This window comes from Coffea arabica, chromosome 6e (assembly GCF_036785885.1).
Source record: "Coffea arabica cultivar ET-39 chromosome 6e, Coffea Arabica ET-39 HiFi, whole genome shotgun sequence".
Lineage (NCBI taxonomy): Eukaryota > Viridiplantae > Streptophyta > Magnoliopsida > Gentianales > Rubiaceae > Coffea > Coffea arabica.
This window is the reverse complement of record NC_092321.1, coordinates 49,949,708-49,957,367: the sequence shown is the minus strand read 5'-3', so window position 1 is coordinate 49,957,367 and position 7,660 is coordinate 49,949,708.

The window sequence follows — 7,660 nt, the reverse complement described above, 5'->3', positions numbered from 1 at the left end:
TTGAAAGGATATTGTTGTTAAGATTTCTTATGTGTGAATTTGGGCTGAGTTGAGAAAAATAATAAAGCCATAAATGGCTAGAAAATAGCTAAATACAAAGGACATGCTACCCAAATTTTCACTCGAGAGTTAGGCGTGTGTACTCGCAACTTGAACGAAGATTTGAGGTCGAATTGAACTTGGATTGTCTATGGTATTCGAGTTTTCTTTCGTGAAGGTATATAAGCTGAAATTTGGTCGAAACTCGTGCCCTTGAAAAAAATGAAAGTAGTAACCACTCGAAATATGTTTTCCTCGTCTTTTAGTCCCAAATGCGAATTCCAAAGTTTTAGTTGCTTCTTTAGCAACACCAAAAGAGCGAGTATGAATTTTCTAAAGTTTGATAAGTAACATGAATATTACCCAAATGAGTTTCAGTTACTTGATTTTCTTTAAGCGAAACTTTTAAGTTTTGAACCCTAGTTGATGTCAAGCTCTTAAATGATATTGTATCGCAGATTTGGGCTCCAGCCAAGGAGTTACACCTGAACGTGATTTTTGACAAGTACTAAATCTTTGGTGAGTGCTTCCAAATACCTGATTAAATTTGACACATGTTTTCAATATTTGACCAATGTGATCGAATGAAATGTGATTAGTATGGTCGGGTAAGGGTGTACTTTATCATACTTGCCCTAATGTGATATGTACTCATTTTTTGTTGCAATTGACTTGATATACTTGTACTTGACTTGTAAGTGTTGAGCGGTAGCATGCACCACACTAAATCCGAGTGGGAGGTGTCTCTCATTCCCGTCTCCATACTTTTCTCTTGACTAAATCGATTGGTCATCGACTATAGTGACTACTTGGGAACTCAAACCCCACTGGCAAGTTAATCGAGTCGAGCCGGCAAGGGTTTGGTCGATTAGATAACGAATCATGGGTATCTAGTATTGTCGAGTGGAGCGTTATCTCCTCGACTAATCGGTATGCTCGAACAGTACCACCAGTGTTTAGTTGGTGTTCGGGCCCGGTAAGGGGGTTGAATGGTGGACGGATTGGTGTTAAGCGAAGCACTACTGGATTGGTTACTTTACTTGAAGATTGACGGAGTGTCAACTAATACTTGATCAAACTCTGGTGAAGGAACGGGAAATTGACTCCTAAGAGCCATCTGTATCCTTATATTTTGATTGTTATTCGTAGTGTTCTTGTTTCTTTAGAAAAGAATTTTACACTCGCTCATTTTGAGATTTGCTACTTGAAGTATTATTGCTCACTTTTATGGACTTGTTATGCTCGCTACTTGGCCACTTTCATACGTGCACTTTTAAATAATGGTCAACTTGCTATTTGGAACCTCACTGGGCTTTTAACTCACTGTTTAGTTTTGTTTTCCTTACAGGGGATACGAATGAGGCGTGAGACTGGTACAGGCTAGCATAGTCTAATTCTAAGATTGTACTCGCACTAGTCACTCAATTAAGGTTGAATGTTTTGAGAACTTAAATCTTGTGATCTATTTGGGATTATATGGATGTTTGAGATAGAAATGAATGTATTTGTACGTTCCAAACTTGGAAACTATTATTTCTTTTATTCCTGAGGTTGCACCCTATTTTCTTGACGTGAGTGAGTGAGTTCTGACGAGAGTTGGGCAAGCGATCCGCTAAACCCTGAGGTAAGCCCTAGGGGGAGGTGGGGTCGTTACAGATCAGCCTGAGCTCAAATAGGTCGATCTTGTTGAGTGTGTCTTTGTATCTCACATCGGGAGTTTAACAAAGAAAACTCCCATTGCGGTAGTTATAAATATAATGGACGTAAGTGAGTTTAATTGTGCTAAGGGCACTAGCCCAAGTGCCATGTGCACCAGTCCAAGAGAGTTTTGGGGGGCCCGCGCCCCAATATGAAAGGAGTTTTGGTTTGACATTAAACTAAAAACGCAAGTCATGGGTCTTTGGGCCATTAAGCATCTAGTGATATTTAGACTCTTTTGTGTTTTCAGTTTTAGGTGCCTTTTGGACCCGAAAATTATTTTCTAGGGTTTTGTACTCCCTCTTTTGTACTCTCTTTCTGTTATTATAAATCTGCTACCCCTTCGCCTGTGGACGTAGGTCAATTGGATTGAACCACGTAAATTTTGTGTTTTCTCTGTTTGATTTATTTGTTTTGTTATTGTCATTATTGATTTGCCAAAAACTCTATTATTCTCGTTTGTCAACTTCCTGGAACTATACCTAACAAATTTGTTATTCTTAATTTTGATGATCACAAAGCACTTTGAAATGTTTATCTAATTCTCTTCAAATATAAATGTTTTACTTTTTAGAGAATCAGGTACAAAGGTGTCAAGGAAAGAAAATCAACCAAAAGAAGAAGTAAAAACAGGGCACTCATGTCGGACGTCCGAAAGGATGAAAAACATCAAGAAGGAGACTCTGTCGGACGCTCGTGAGGAAGCTTGAGACGTCCGGGAGGATCGGACGCACGCTTTGGACGCACATCAATCGTGTTGGACGTCCGAAAAATTTCGCAAAGTTTTGATGACTCTTTGACGACGTTCGGATGCAGAAGCTGTCGGACGATAAAATCCCATCGGACGTCCGAACGACAACTTGGCTGATTTTCGGACGATGATTAAGCTGACGGACGTCCAACAGCCCCAACGGCTAGCTGACTCTTCATCTGCCTTCTATCCGTTGGAAGCATTAATGAAACCAATTTTTGGTCCCCTTTAAATACAAACGATTCTGAACCAGGGAAAGATTTCAGCACACTTCGTTTACAAGATCTCAAGAGATATTTTAGCTAGAAAATAGTCTTCTAAGTAAGATTTGTTCTCCAAGTAGTGTGAAATTCTTGTAAGCACTTCTCTTGTGTTTGAAATTTTCAATAGTGTAGCTTTGTTGAGGGTTATCTGTGTGATAGTAAAACTTCCTACCTTGACTAAGTGAGGCTTGGGGCAAGGAGGAAGTGATCCCTCCATTGTACATTGAGTTGATTATTTTTCATCAAAGAGAAGGTGCTCATCTTTGTGATTGGTTTTCAAGTTTGAGAAAAGCTTGGTAGATAATCAGTTTGATACTCTATCTTATTCCTTTTGTTTAATAAAATTCTCATTGCTTATATACACTCTTATTTCTGATCAACATTGCTCTCTTCTTTAAATTTACTTGGCTGATCACTACTAGAAAAGAAGGTAAATTTTTATTAAAGAAAAAGTGCATAAACTCAATAAAGTATTTTTAATCAACCTAATTCACCCCCCTCTTAGGTTGTTTTTGGGCCTTACAATTGGTATCAGAGCTTGGTCTCCTAGAGATTAAGCTCAAGCGGCTTGGAGTAAAGATGACAACCAATCATGCCATGTTTGTTGAGGGGCAATCTGTCACTAGACCTCCCATGTTTACTGGTTCCAATTATGTTAGTTGGAAAGAAAGAATGATTATTTTTTTGCAATCCATTGATATTGAGCTATGGTTTATTGTGAATGAAGGACCGCATGATGCTAACGTTCTTGATGCAGATACAGGTTTGTTTCGGCCAAAAACAAGAGCTGAGTTGAATGCTCAAGATAGAACCAATCTCACATTGAATGCCAAAGCCATGAATGTTCTTTATAGTGCCTTAGACTCAAATGAATCAATTAGAGTAAAAGAATGTAAATCTGCCAAAGAAATATGGGATAAGCTAAGAGAAATTTATGAGGGTAGTGACAACGTGAGAGAACAGAAAAAGTCTATCTTGATCACAAAATATGAATCATTTAAAATAGAACCCCTTGAGAATATTGACAAAATGTATTGTAGGTTCAATGACTTGATCAAAGATCTCGAGGTGTTTGGCAAAGAGTACACCTTGGGAGAGAAAAACAGGAAAATTCTCAATGCGTTGGGCAAAGATGGGAAAGTAAAGTGACTGCAACAGAGGAGGCTAAGGATTTGAATTCTGTGCTTATTGAATCTCTCATTAACTCACTAACCTCCTATGAGTTGAAGTTGAAAACTAAAGTGCAGGAGGAAGAGGACCCGAGAGCAAAGAGAAACATAGCTCTAAAGGCAGCTCAAGGTGAAGATGATCCAACTCAATTGGATGATGAAGACTCGGATGGTGATGACAACGATCTTGCTCTTATCACAAAAAGTTTCAAGAGAATCTTGAATAAAAGGAAGTTTAGAAGGGGAGGACCTAGCAATCAATTCCAGAATCAGTCTTCAAACGCAAGGAACAAAGGAAAACAAGAATTCAACAAGAAATAATTAGACAAATGCTACGAATGTGGACAGCCTGGAAACTACGCAAATGAATGCTCCCTAAAGAAAAAGAAAGATGGAAAAGCTGATCGAAAGTCAAGGTTCAACAACTTCCAGATTCCATGGAATGAATGTAACTCCGAAGGCGAAGTTGAAGAAGAAGAAGAATCAGCTCAAATGGCCTTCATGGCTATTGGAGATAATGAGATAACTTTCATACACTCTCAATCTGAAAGTGATGATGAAGATGATGATGATCTTGAATCCTTTGTTGAAAAATTGCACAATGCCTTGAAGGAATCTTATGATAAAAATAAGCAGTTAAAACAGAAAATTGTTTTTCTCATTCAAGAAAATGCAAGACTTTTTCAACAAAATAAACAACTAAAGGCTGACAATGAGTGCCTTATAAGAGCCGGATTTGATGTTCAAAATGAACTTGATAGAAAGAAAAGTGTTTGTGAAATGCTAAAGGAAAGACATGGTGATTTGAATAAAAGGATGGATAATTTGGATGAGACCTTAAAAGCTAGAAAACAAGATTATCTCAAAAAGAACATGTCAACCACCTTTCTTACTGCTCGTGAAAGAACATTAGCACACAACAAAAATGCACATGGTTTCACTACATATAGAAGGAGTGGATTGAGATTTATCAAACCATTACATGTTAAAGACTCTTCCATTATGTGTAGTTTTTGTTGTCAAAGAGGGCATTTGAAAGGAGATTGTTATGTGAAAAGAAATCTGAACAAAGGAATGAGATGCATGTGGTTAGTTAGACACAATGCTAACTATTGTGGACCCAAAAGTTAAAGGGTACCAAACACTCTCTCTTTTCAGGGAAAAGGCTCAAACAAGTCTAAATGGTTCATTGACAGTGGCTATTCAAGGCATATGACCGATGATCCTTCGTTGTTCATAAAGTTAATATCAAAATCAAGTAGAAAGGTGACATTTGGTGATGACGTGAAAGCTAAGACAATTGGAATAGGTGATGTTGGTAAGGATGGTGAAACTTTTGTTCATAATGTGCTCTTAGTTGATAACTTAGGTTATAACTTGCTTAGTGTTAGTCAATTATGTGATAAAGACTTGAATGTGATGTTCAAAAAGCATGAATGCATTGTGCTTGACTCTAAATAATGTTGTGTTCAAAGGTAAGAGGTTTAACGATATTTATGTTGTTGTTCTTGATAAACTTGATTCATCTAACTTCCAATGTCTTAAAGCTTCAAATGAAGATTTTTGGTTGTGGCATAGGAGACTTTGTCATTTTAACATGGAATTACTAAAGGAAATTTCAAAAAAGAAGTTGGTTAGAGGCTTGCCAAAAATCAGTTTTGAAAAGGACAAAATTTGTGATGCATGTCAATTTGGGAAGCAAACAAAAATTTTCTTTAAACCAAAGAAGTGTGTATCAACTTCTAAACCTTTGGAACTCTTGCATCTTGATTTATTTGGTCCTACTCAAATTACTAGTTTGGGAGGTAAGAGATATTGTTTTGTGATTGTTGATGATTATTCTAGATATACTTGGGTGATATTCCTTGCTCATAAAGATGATGCCTTCAAGAATTTTACTTCATTGTTTGCTAAAGTGCAAAATCTGCTTGGTTTAAAAATTGTTAGGATTAGAAGTGATAATGGGACGGAATTCAAGTTTTGTGATTTTTCAGAATTTTGTGATCATAATGGCATAACACATGAGTTTTCTATTGCAAGGACTCCACAGCAAAATGGTGTTGTAGAAAGGAAAAATAGGACACTCCAAGAAGCTGCTAGAACTATGTTGAGTGAATGTAGTTTGCCAAAATATCTTTGGGTTGAATCGGTAAATACCGCATGTTATGTGATGAATAGAATTCTCTTGAGACCTATTTTAAATAAAACATCTTATGAACTGATTTTTGATAAGAAACCTACGGTTGGATATTTCAAAGTTTTTGGTTGTAAATGTTTTATTTTGAATTTAAAGGAACATCTTGATAAGTTTAAAAAAAAAATCTGATGAAGGAATATTTTTGGGGTATTGTGAGAACAAAAGAGGATATAGAGTCTTTAATAGAAGAACTCTTGTGATAGAAGAAACTATACACATAACATTTGATGAAACTAATGATGATAATTTCAAAAGTTTGTGTGAGGATGATGATGTAGGTGTTCGTGAAGGAATGAAAAAGCTAACAATTGGAGATGAAGGAAACTCTAAACCGGAAGCAAAGGAAATGGAGGATGAAGCTCATGAAGATCAAGAAAAAGAAGATGAAGACAAGAATGATGATTCATTCAAAGACCTTCCCAAAGCTTGGAAATTTAGCCCAAATCATCCAAGAGAGCTTATAATTGGTGATCCATCCGAGAAGGTAAAGACTCGTTCCTCATCTAAGAAATTGATAGATAATTTTGCTTTAGTATCTCTTTTTGAACCTAAAAATATCAATGATGCCTTAATGGATGAAAACTGGATTTTGGCAATGCAAAAGGAACTTAATCAATTTGAGAGAAATAAGGTTTGGACACTTGTTGATAGACCTCAAAATCAACCTATCATTGGCACGAAGTGGGTATTTAGAAATAAGTTGGATGATAAAGGTGTAGTTGTAAGAAATATAGCTAGATTAGTTGTTAAAGGATATGCACAAGAAGAAGGAATTGATTTTGATGAAACATTTGCTCTCGTAGCTAGATTAGAATCGATTAGAATGCTTCTTACTTTTGCTTGCTTCAAAGGTTTCAAATTGTTTCAAATGTATGTTAAAAATGCCTTCTAAAATGGTTTTATTGATCAAGAAGTATATGTGGATCAACCCCCCGGTTTTGAAAATACAAAATTTCCAATTCATGTGTTTAAACTCTCAAAAGCTTTATATGGACTAAAACAATCTCCAAGAGCTTGGTATGTAAGATTGAGTGGTTTCTTGATTGAAAATGGTTTCAAAAGAGGTATTGTGGACACCACACTTTTTACTAAGCAAGTGTTAAATGATCTTCTTATTGTGCAAATATATGTAGATGATATTATTTTTGGTGCTACTAATGAGTATCTATGCAAGGATTTTTTCACCATTATGCAAAGTGAATTTGAAATGAGTATGATGAGAGAATTAAATTTCTTTCTTGGACTTCAAATTCATCAAGCCCTAGAGGGAATTTTTATAAATCAAGCAAAATACACCAAGGAATTGCTGAAAAGATTTGGCATGGAGGACTCAAAGCAAGTTGGAACTCCAATGTGCACTTCTACAAAACTTGACAAAGATGAAAAAGGTAAATATGTGGATGAAAAGCACTATAGAGGTATGATTGGAAGCCTACTCTATTTAACCGCAAGTAGACCCGATATTATGTTTGGTGTTTGCTTGTGTGCTAGATTTCAATCTTGTCCAAAAGAATCACATTTGAACGCTGTTAAAAGGATTTTT